Source organism: Mycetomoellerius zeteki, unplaced genomic scaffold (assembly GCF_001594055.1).
Source record: "Mycetomoellerius zeteki isolate Tzet28-1 unplaced genomic scaffold, Tzet1.0 scaffold72, whole genome shotgun sequence".
In the NCBI taxonomy this organism is placed as follows: domain Eukaryota; kingdom Metazoa; phylum Arthropoda; class Insecta; order Hymenoptera; family Formicidae; genus Mycetomoellerius; species Mycetomoellerius zeteki.
The window spans coordinates 60,413-72,057 of NW_017257742.1; the positions used below are offsets into that span (position 1 = coordinate 60,413).

The following is an 11,645-nucleotide window of genomic DNA, read 5'->3' on the forward strand; positions in this document are numbered from 1 at the left end:
AATAACAAATTTCAACCTTTCAAAAACCGTGTTATTCTAGTAAACACGATTTCTGAAGGGTTAATGCACAATTGAAAAACACAGACAATAGGAACAAAGAATAACAGAATTCAATCTTTAACCTTAAACACATAATGAAAAGCACAGGCAACAAGAAAGAGAAAGTACAGAGAATAAGAGATTTCGACCTATCAGAAACCGCGCATACCAGTGCTTGTATTCTGTAACTCACAACGACAATTCGTTATCGTTTAAAAGTTATTGCGCAGCTTTTTTTATCACATATAATACATACGCAACGACAATATAACGATATCGAGACACTATCGTTAAGAGTTAGAGAATAATACACTCCAATTTTGTAATTCTTAACACAGTGTCGCTATTGTTATATTGTTGCGCAAATATGGAAAGATACATGAAAAAAACCTGCGCAACAATGCAACGAACTGTCATTAAGAACTAAAGAGCCGGAGTAGTACGGAGTCATACACTGAAAAAAAGATTAGCTGCTGCAGCAAATTAGATGGTAAAATATGGCATAGCATTTTTAATTGGTTGCAGCAGTCAATTTTTGATTGCGTTAACCTATCTGCAATGTCAGTATAGGATTTCGATAGGCTAACACAATCAAAAATTGACCGCTGCAACCAATTAAAAATGCTATGCCATATTTTACCATCTAATTTACTGCAGCAGCCAATCTTTTTTTTCAGTGTAATACACGGTTTCTGATAGGTCGAAATCTATCATTCCCTGTTCCTTGTCTGCGATTTTCAATTGCAAATTTCAATTTTGGGTTTTAGGCTTTAATGTCACGCTCAGTGATAATGGGGATACCTCATAGAGAGCCTCGTGGAGAACTGGCGTCGGTCGTCCTCCGCGCAAAGACATATTTAGCCATGCAAAGTCGTAGCTCTCGTGGGAGGCGGCAGACGAGCACCGAAAACGACGTCGCGACGAAGGTCGCAGAGACGTCGCGTCCGGTTCTCGCGAGAAGAGGCGGCAGACATTTGGTGCTTTCCAACAAGAGGCAAGTGATCATTTCATCTTTGTTTAACAGTGGCAAACAGTATGTAATGATTCACTGGGTTACACTGGGTCATTGTGCCTGTTGCTGGAAAGCACCCATCGGTTGCTTTCCATTTACATCAAAACTCAAATAGTTCTAATTTGCAACGTCATAACTCAATTAAATGTTCCTTATCATTCTGACAAGTTCAAGAAACTGTGTGCTTCATATTGAATCTTATTAACTATTAAAAGTAAGATTAGCCTGTGTTGTTACGCGATAATTTTGTCATCAAAGTAAGCAAGTAGTCATTAATTTGAGTTTAAAATATATAACTTTTAGGCTCCATACACCGAAAAAAATGCATGTAATACATGGAAATTACATGTATATGACCGGAAAATTATCTAAATTACATAAATGTGCTTGGAAATTTACTGGAAATTGTAAATTTCCAATCATATTTAGGCAATTTTCCAGTCATGAACATGTAATTTCCATGTAAAATTACATGCATTTTTTTCAGTGTAGTCAATTCTTATTTCAAGATAGTCTTAAGTAATGTCTTAAGATACTAATACGGCTTTGTGATTGGCCTACATCTTAAGACTAGGTATACTCTTAAGTGGTATCTACAATGAGAGATCCTAGGGTGTAAAACTTAAGCTTTTAAGCCTTGAGTTCTTAAGAAATTGACCAATCACGGTCGAATGAGAGAAGAATAATCGATTGCGATTGGTTAACTTCTTACTCTCACTTCTTACACCAAGCTTACTCCGCATATTGTAGACGACGCATAAAGCTCAAGTTTTACGCTTAAAATCTCATTGTAAACGCCGCTTAAGACGGTTTTAAATATAAGAACCGACTATGTGAACACCGGCCTTAGATCCGGTATCACTTGTGTGAAAATGGAAAGCGACTATCAACCGCGTCGTGTCGTCTAAGTTGAGGTTATGGCTGTTCCGCTCGGCTCCACGGCTCCGCTTTTTCGAGAGGGAGCCAGCCGTAATAGCGCCACGGCAGTTACTTTCACGGGGCGAGAGCGAAATTCCCAGCCGCGTTCTCCGACGGCGACGCCTTCGACGCCGACGATTATCGCGAAGCCGATCGATCAGGATCGCGGGGGAGAAACCAGCCGATTAACCGAGGCGAGTCCCATCGAGGAGAAAGAGGATCGATCCTCGCACCTCGATGAACAGGACACGCTCCGTTATTACGCGTCAATGCGGAGACACGCGTAAGAGCCGTGTTCTACGACGCAGTACGTTGCCGCAAGAGATCGATAGCCGGTTCTCGGCTCGCTCGTATCGAGACCGCGCGGCTCGAGTTTCCCACGAGAGCGCCGATAAGCGGACACGAGAGTGTACGATCTAGAAGCGTCGACGGCGGTTGCCGGCGGCGATTCGGTCACGCAGGAAGTGACGAGTGCGTGGAAGAAGCGGCCCCGACCGACCTGCGCGTTTATAGCATGCGGCCTGAGAGGGAGCGAGCGAGACGGAGGGCGCGGAAGCGTACGAGCAAGAGGGACACGTTAGACGAAGACGGCGCCAGGCATGTGAAGAGAGAGAGAGAGAGAGAGAGAGAGAGACAGAGAGAAAAAGGATCACAAATTGCGACGCAGAACCCGCGATTTTGCACTTACCTATGACTTATAAGTCCTTTGTACAATAAATAATGAAGTAAATACACGATCTGTGCGTAGATCCGTGCACCGGCTCGAGTCCAGACGAGCGCGCGGAAGGACGAGAGCGATAAAGAAACGTTTGCGTGCCGCGATAACGACGGGCTGCGTCCTAACGCGCTCCTTGTACTCGGGAGATTTTTTCCCCTTTTTTTCCGTTTTCTTTCCTCTTCCTTTTCTTCTTTTCCCTCGACAGCCGGAGGGAAACACGCGCGCGCGAGAGATGGACGAACGAGAGGGAGAGAGAGAAAGAGAGAACGTGGACTAAACGCGAACGAGAAGAACTAAAACGCCGGCCCTTTATTCCTCGATCACACTCGCGGTTACGATGCCACACATCCCTCGGCGACCACTCCCGCACAACGACTGAGCCGGCAACGCCGCCCGTGGTGGGGGAACTCGGCTCGCCTCGTGCCGGGGCTCGGCCGCGCTCGGTGCCGCTCGGCCGCGTCCGCCGCGCCTCGTGTCGGAGCCGAAGTATTGATCGGCTCGCGGCCCCGGCATGGCCGACGAGGTTGGGTGGGGCAGCGTGGAGCGGCGCACGGCCGTGTCCCGGGACCGATCCGACGTGCCGCGTCGCGCCACGCTATCACGGCCGACGGCGACGGTTCTCGGCGTCTTTTTCCTTTGCCTTCTCTCTTTTTTCTTTCTTTCTTTCTTCCATCCCTCCGTCCTTTCGATCGCCCGATTCACTTCCTGTCTCGCTTCGCTTTAATCGCCTCGAAACCGCCTATCCGATTCACTTCTTCTTTCCTTCTAACTTCGTCGTTGAAATTACCAGTCTTTATCTTTACGCCTTGTCTTTTCTCTCGCTCTCTCTTTCTCTGACCTGCTAAACGTCTATCACACGTGTCCCGTCGTCTCGAGCTTACCTACGAGCTACTTTATTAGGTTGCGTTTTCTCTGTCTGTCTTTCTGCTCTACTCTATGTCGGCTCGGAAACCCCCGTAATTTCGTACGAAAATTAACCTGGAAAAAATGACCTCCTTTTTTTTCTTCTTTCTCTTCGAGTTTTTTCCCGTTACCGAGGAATTTCCGCGAAAACTGCAGCCGATCGTTACAGAGATATGCTATAATTTCCGTAGGAAATTGCCATTTTATTACTTTGTGAATTGAAATGTGCCAATTTCTTATCTTTCTATTGATATGTAATATATATATATATATATATATATCATTTGTAATCTTTATGTATATAAAGAATAAGAATAAAAATATCGGGTTGTCACACATTCCTCTTTCTCTCTCTCATCCATAATTTTTCCCTGATTTCCAGATAAAATTTCACGATCTTCTCTGATGCTTTCAATATTTTTAAATTTTTTGTAGTTTCATTCTAATTTAGAAACCGTCAAATATTTTGTTGAGAGAGCAATTTAATATAGCAATGTAAATTAATGTTATTGACATTACTTGCATTTAATTGTTAAGTTGGTAGTATTCCAAAAATGCAAAGGTGTGATTTGCGCACATTAAACTTCTGTAAAGCCAAAAGTTTTAATTTTCCAAAAAATTTTGCAAAATTTCTTGTCAATTTCCTGATTTTCAGCTTTGTGGCAACCCCGTAAATATATATATATATAAAAGATATAAAAATTTTTTAAATATATATATATACAAAGAATGATATAAATCTTAGTATATATTCTATTAGACTGATATTTATAATTTTAAAAAATGTTACATGTTAATTAGCGATCTCAATTAGGGTTTATATACATAAATTCATTTGCGAAAGTACTACGTGGTGGCAAGTTATACAGGGTGTTCAGAACGAAGACAGAGACGAAGACAATTTTCTACTTGAAGAACGGAGGAACGGTCTAAAATAAATGCGTTGAATAGACGAAAGATCTCCAGATTACCATAAAAGCCCTTTTACCCGTTTCACGATCGTTGAACCGTGCCTCCTTTTCGCGGTAAATCAAAGGGATCCCACAAAACGGCGGGGTTCCTCGCCGCCGTCAACGACCGGTCTTCTCGAAGTCCGTAAAAAAGAGAAAATTTGAATTATAGCGTTTTCATTACGTCTACTTTCGTAAAATAATGTAGAGTTCTTGAATAGATAACAACGTGTCGACGTCTCGTATTTAATTCGCGACGGAAAGTCGAGGAATTTATGAATGACAATATTTAGTTTGTGGATGTTGCGATTTACGACACGCGAAGAATGCGTGACCAGAAGAGTATCTGTAAATCCAAGGATCCTAAGAAAGCTAAAGGTATACAAATATACCGGTTAAGGAATCCCTGACGCTCCCATTCATTCGTGTGTCACGTTTCAACGCGTAATATAGTCTTATCGTAATATAGGCTTATCTAACTGCGAAAACGATCTTCATCATTGGTACACAGTGAAGAACATTTTGTATTTGTGTTAAAATTTATTCTAATTTAAAAAAAATTAAATTGATTAAATTGATTCTTTCATTTTTTGGTATTAAAAAAAACATAATTTATAAGTCAACAATTGACATAAAAATAATGTATTTTAAAACTACATTCTGAGATAAATAAATAAAATGTGTTAATTAACGTATTATAAACAATAATTTTACTGAAGAAATATGCTTCCACAATTTACTTTTAAATTGTGTCAGTGTTACAGTTTTATGTTAATTCTTTACATAATATATATCTTTACTTTTTAACTACTTTTTAACACATTCTTGTGTTCAATTAATACACAAATTTGGATATGTGAAATGTATTAAATTTATCATAAATTTTCCAACTATGTACTCTCTAAATTCTTTAGAATGGAATCTCACTCTAAAGAGTGAAAATTGAGCCATTCTTGAAAAAGAGTGGGCTAATTTTCAATTTTTAAGAGTGAGATTTCACTCTTCAGAGTGAGTGATTCACTCTAAAACTTAGAAAGTATCAATTGAAGGAATTCAGTCCCCTATACATTTAAGATTTAGCGCGTGGATGAATCCGAGGATTGAGAAGGCTGTTGATTCACCGTTCTTCGCATCCACATGGATGGAGGGTCAAATACGCGACGCCCGAATCTGCGCCCTGAACGAGCGTAAAGCCTATATCAGACTACGTATTAAAAATCGATCCGTAACAGGATCATAACATATGTTTTTGACGCTAAAAATAACACAGTTCCTTGGGACCCACTAAAGTCTTTATTATTATTGGAAAAAGAATGGTTGAATTAATTGTAATTTTGGTTGAAAATGAACAAATCAAAATTTTTTAGTTAAATCTATCATAATTGAAATAAACAGAATTTTGATTGATCAGAATCTTCTGGTTTGTTCATTTTCAATCAAACATTTTTTTCAGTGTAGTATTATTTTAGTAGAATTTTTCAAGTTCCAAACTATGAAAAATAAGGTTATGAAACTTAGAATGAATTTAAATTATTATTATATAAAAATTAGAGAAAGTCTCCAGATCACCAGGATCCATATATTCGAGTTATCTCCAATGTAAAATTAATTTTAATCTCAGTTCAATTCACTCTTATCTTTTCCTAACTCTAATGCCAATTTCTACCAATGTAGATTAACTTTAATCTTAGTTCAACTTACTTTTTATCTTTTTCTGATTCTTGAAATTAGAAAAAGGTGAAGTGTTCATTGAACCGAGATTAAAATTAAACTAAATTGGTTGAAACGAATATTAGAATTAGAAAAAGAAATAAACAGAAAGTTAAACCGAGATTAAAGTTATCTCACATTGATGAAATCGGATTGGGAATTGAAGATTAGAATTCGACTGATCAGAACGAACGAAGATTAAAATTAAATTTATTGGATTAGTTGAATTCTAGTCTCCATTTTGCGATTCTCAATCTCCAATGCGTAGTCTGACACAGGTTTAACATCGACAATTTCAATTGAAACAACGATTCATGGACACCTATACGACGTCGCGATTAACGTGAAGTAACATTACGTTCTCTCGTGAAAATTTAAATGGAACATGTATCTCGTTTACTCGACCCGATGCTGGATAAACGGTTACGACCACGTAAATGAATCGTGGGCGTATATGCATATCCATGTTATTCCTCGCCCGACACCCGAACATCAGTATGCATTAGCGACAAATTCGATCTAGCATCCCGTAAAATTTCGCGCACATGCCGATAAACTGCAACCATAATTTTATCTGTGAGACGAATTAGATCTTCCTCTAAAACGCGAGGGCCGATTTCGCCACGTCAGTGTTTATATCTGAAAATTAATAATCGCAGTTTAACAAGTACTTCAATATAAATTACGCGGATACGTTACGTCCTTCGGTCGTCATTAGGTGGAGGCGAATTTCTTAAACTTCCACGGGTACAGTGAAATTTTCGATCATGATTCACACCGTTGAGGACCACAGTGTATTTTTTATTATTCTGGACTGTGTCAAAATCTAAAAAAAATTCTTGTATATTTGTGAAACTATTAACATATTTTTATTATATTAAAAACTGTATATATATATATATATATTTAAAAATCCTTTTCCACAATTAAAGTATAAACGATAATGCAGTCCAAACCAGTCGATTTTATGCCAAGAATGAAAAAAAGTTAGAAAATTACAGTTTTTTATCGACTTCTGGCGTCAACTCGTGCTTTATATAAAAGTTTTGTACATTGTACCGTATAAAACAATTTTGAACTAAGGATTACATAAACAAATAATGTTGAATTCTTAGAATTGGGCTTAGATAGCTAATATGAAAGATTAATTAGTTAAAAATTTTATACGAACGTGTGCAATATTGATGCAGCAGGGTGTAGTGATGTGTTAATGACACGATGTGTAGATCCTACTAAATAAAACGACTTTAGGGTATCCTTAAAAGTCCCAGTGTGCCAGTGGAGGGTTAACATATAATATATTTCACGTTTTAACCTCTCGCATTTTCCGCGCGTATATCTATACGCTCTCTTTCGTGCGTAGAACATTAATCTCACTTTCGTAATTTTCGTTTCTTAAATGATAATAGATATCTTTGCTTTCACTTTATTATATCTAATTTCAGAGTGCAGCCTCTACCGCGATATTTTCACTTTAATTAACAGTTGTGTGTGGTTCTTTGATCATTATAATAATGTATTTTACGTTATTATTTATAATTTACGTACTTTAGTTAGTATCTGTGCTATTAACGTATGTTTTATAATTTCATTTATGTAGGAGTAAATATATTTCAGAATGTACTGTTTCTCCCGAGAAATTCTGCTTTGTGATTTTTGCCTCCATATTTGTTGAAACAAGCCCGTTCGATGCGTTGGCCGGCGTATATTTATGCATCGAAAGATCTGCACTTCCCTCCCAAAGGGTCATTCAACAATTTCTTCTCGAAAACCCGTAGCGAGTATCGAATAAAACAACAGTTTTTGTTTATTCAAACGCAAATATATAGCGTTCCATCTAAACACTTGTATCAACCTACTAAACTTGCCATTTGTTTACGCTTCGATATGTACAAAAATTATTAATTAAAACTTTGACACTCGCAGTTTCGCGTAATTATTTCTACAACGATATTCAAATGTATGAGTTTGTCTCGTTTAAAAAGTTTCCATATTTACAAGCTCGTAAATTCTGCTTATTCAGACAAAAGCTCGGGCTTCCATTGAATTCTTTTCAATACGATCCAATTGATATTGGTATTTAATCTCTCCATCAATGTTAATAAAAATCTCTTCATTGTAATAATTATCTCTTTCATTATAATCTATTAATTATAATAATTAATAATAAAATAATTAATAATAAAAAATAAAAACTCCACAAAATATGAATTATAAAACAAATATACATATACTTTCAGGACAAACGATTGTAATTTAACAGCCAATTTGAATCGTAGCTGCCTGAATTAACATGTATATTTGTTTTAAAATATTAAAATTCATATTTTGTCATTGATGTTTATTTTTTATTAATAGAGATTATAATGAAATATTGCTTTTATCAATTTATATTTTGTGTTAATTTTTATTTGTCATTATTAATAGATTACAGTGAAAAGATATTACATTTGTAACAATTACATTTGTACCTGTAAAAACTAAAGAGATTCGCCAGTGCTAATGGAAAAACTGACGCATCGCGAGTGTGATTTTTAATTACATGAGAACTCATGACAAGGCGGAAAACTCGTGTCGTGTTCGACTGCGATATGTCAAGAACTATTATCGAGGGTACGGAAACAACGTTAGGATACGTTTGCTGAAAAACTGCAGACTGCATGGGGCGCGCACCGTCGGAGTTGCGAGCATATGAGAGTACGAACGAGAGCACTTTTGTCCGGCCTCCTCCCTCGTCTCCTTGCCGTCCGGTCCTCGTGCACGCCAGGCTCGTGCGCGGGCACCGCATCGAATGAATAACTGAAACAATGCGGAGCGAAAGCGAGGCGCAGTACCGTGGCGCTCTCGTAACATCGATCGTAAGATTACAATTGGGTTAAAGCCGGAGTCGCTCGTCGTGGTGGTGGAGAAGCGAAGGACCGGATCCGATCAACCGATCAACGTCGATGATCAACCTTGGAACGCTCTATCTTGGTCCCAAGGGTTTTTTTATGATCCCCGTTTACCAATTGTTTCCAGAGAGATAAGATGTACTTTGGTCAATAAAGCGATAAAAACACGATGTCCACATAACTTCCTTCAAAACCTTTTCCTATGAAGATCGACATAACGACGCAAAGAAAAGTGTTTGGTATTTGTGATAAAATAATTATGATCAGCAGCTCCAGCTTATACTTTACTATTATAATGATAGTAATTTATATTTATAGTATAATTATATTTATGATTTTATGTATAAAAAGCAGAGTTGTCACAAATTCACGATCCTAAAATTCCATAATTATTCCCTGATTTCCAGACAAAATTTCATGATTTTTTCTGATGCCTTCAATATTTAAAAATTTTTTGTATTTTCACCCTGATTTGGAAACTGTCAAACATTTTATTGCGAGAGCAATTTAACATATTATTAGCAATACTATTAATATTGCTAATACTTCTTTCATTTAATTGTTAAGTTAATAGTATTCCAAAATTGTAGATGTAATGTATGCATATCTTCTTTAAAATCAAGAATTGTATTTTAAATTTTGCAAAATTTCCAGTCCTTTCCCTAATTTCCCTGACTGTTTTCAATTTCTTTTACATTTCCCTAATTTCCAGTTTTGTAGCAATCCTGAAAAATATATAATTGTATTGAGAATTACTATAATTTATACATTTTTTATATTTAAAATCATACCGAAGTATATAAAAATATTACTACTAACATTATAGTAATAACTGTAATTATGAAAATCGAACTCCCAACCTATAACTATTTTATCAGTAAATCAGTTTAATTACAGAATATATGCATTATGAACAATTAATCAACATTCTGCTAACCATGCTTATCTCGTAAAGGAAATTCCATTTCACGATTCGAGTCACTTCGATAGCCATAGATTCTCGTAACTCTAAAACTACGTGCGAAAGATAATTTCAACTAGAATCAAACAGTTTATAGATTTCGAATGTTTCATTTTCATTCGAGTGAAACAGTTTGGGTTCTAAATCATCATGTTTTTCACTGTAAGAAACAATTAAGTGGCAATTTAAAAAAAACCTACATCGTTGCAACGATTGATTGGAATAATGATAGATCGTCTTGCATCCGGTTGTACTATGACAAAGTCATTAAAGCAAGAAGGCTAATGAGGAATATGATGGCGGGAGGGAGCGTGACAAAGCATGGAGCGAGGGAGGAAAGCAGGGAAACAAGGGAAAATACACGGGGTGAAGGATGACTGGAACGAGACGCAGCTATGCGAGGTCGCGAGGAAAGCGGCAGAAGACGAAGAGTGGAAAAGGGGATGGTGAGGTACATCGAGGGATGGGTGGCGGTCGGAGGTTGCCGAGGCTGAAATGAAATATTGATCTGTAGAGGCGCGCGCAACCCCTGCAGCCGACCCGCCCTTGTCTACCATTTTCCGCCAATCTCTCGCTGTTGTGAACGCCGCCGAAATTCCTACCGATTTTGCGAGATCTTTCGCGAACACGTTCATCGCCCGTTACTCTCGATCAATCCTCTCATTTCTCTCCGCCGTTATAATATTAATTAATAATAAGACGAATCGGAATGAACGGACTAAAATGTTTAATTTGATATTTATGGTTATATGATTGCATAAAATAATTAAAAGTTTCATTTTTATAGACAATGTTAGTAATAATAATTATATTTATAATCCTTTATACAAAAAATATACATGTATGTATAGTTGGAATTGAAAATGACTATAATTTATATAACATATATATTTTTGTATATAGAACTATACCAAAGTATATAATTATTATTACTAACATTATAGAGGTCATGATTATAAAAGTAAAGTTCTGAACCATAACTACTTTATCAAATAATTACAGCCACAATACGAAGTACTTTTCTCTAGACTACTCACGAGGAAAACTTATACGTTAAACATAAGTTAAATAAACTTGTGAACGCAATATTTGTTAACAACACTATATGGAACTCTAAATTGGGTCCGCAATCTTATCTTATCCGGAAATACAATATACACACCATAAATAAACTATTAGTCTAATTATCGATTTGTACACGATATCAGTTATTTTTATAACTTTAAGGTACTTGAGTTTGATTTTTAAATACGCAGTTTGGAAAAATTCTCCGCAACAACGGATCCACTTTTACAAAATCGCACGACGTAAAGAAGCAGATGCGTTGAACTTTCTGCACGCGCGACTTTAATGTGCGAGCAAATAAAAATTTATCGGTAAAGGTCAAATGGAAGCACCTGGTGACAAGTGGAATAGAAATCTACCGGAGACAGTAAAGCATGATATCAATTTTCGCGAAAAAAAGGGGGAAAAACCAAGTGGCTGCGAATTCCTATCCACGCGCGCGATTTCGCACGGCGGCAATTAATGACGATTTCTACCC

General features: G+C 37.1%; 1 protein-coding gene across 3 annotated transcripts in view; it reads right to left on the reverse strand.

Annotated features, from left to right (window-relative positions):
• Positions 1-11,645, reverse strand: part of 14-3-3zeta (tyrosine 3-monooxygenase/tryptophan 5-monooxygenase activation protein zeta) — a 72,954-nt gene that overhangs the window by 33,035 nt on the left and 28,274 nt on the right. Inside the window, exon 1 of one of the 3 annotated variants that reach the window (XM_018458314.1) lies at positions 2,658-3,063. The exons of the other annotated variants lie outside the window; for them this stretch is intronic. The gene's annotated coding sequence lies outside the window, so the exon portion shown is untranslated. Of the gene's footprint in view, positions 1-2,657; positions 3,064-11,645 lie in introns of those variants that run through there. 3 annotated transcript variants of the gene reach the window in all.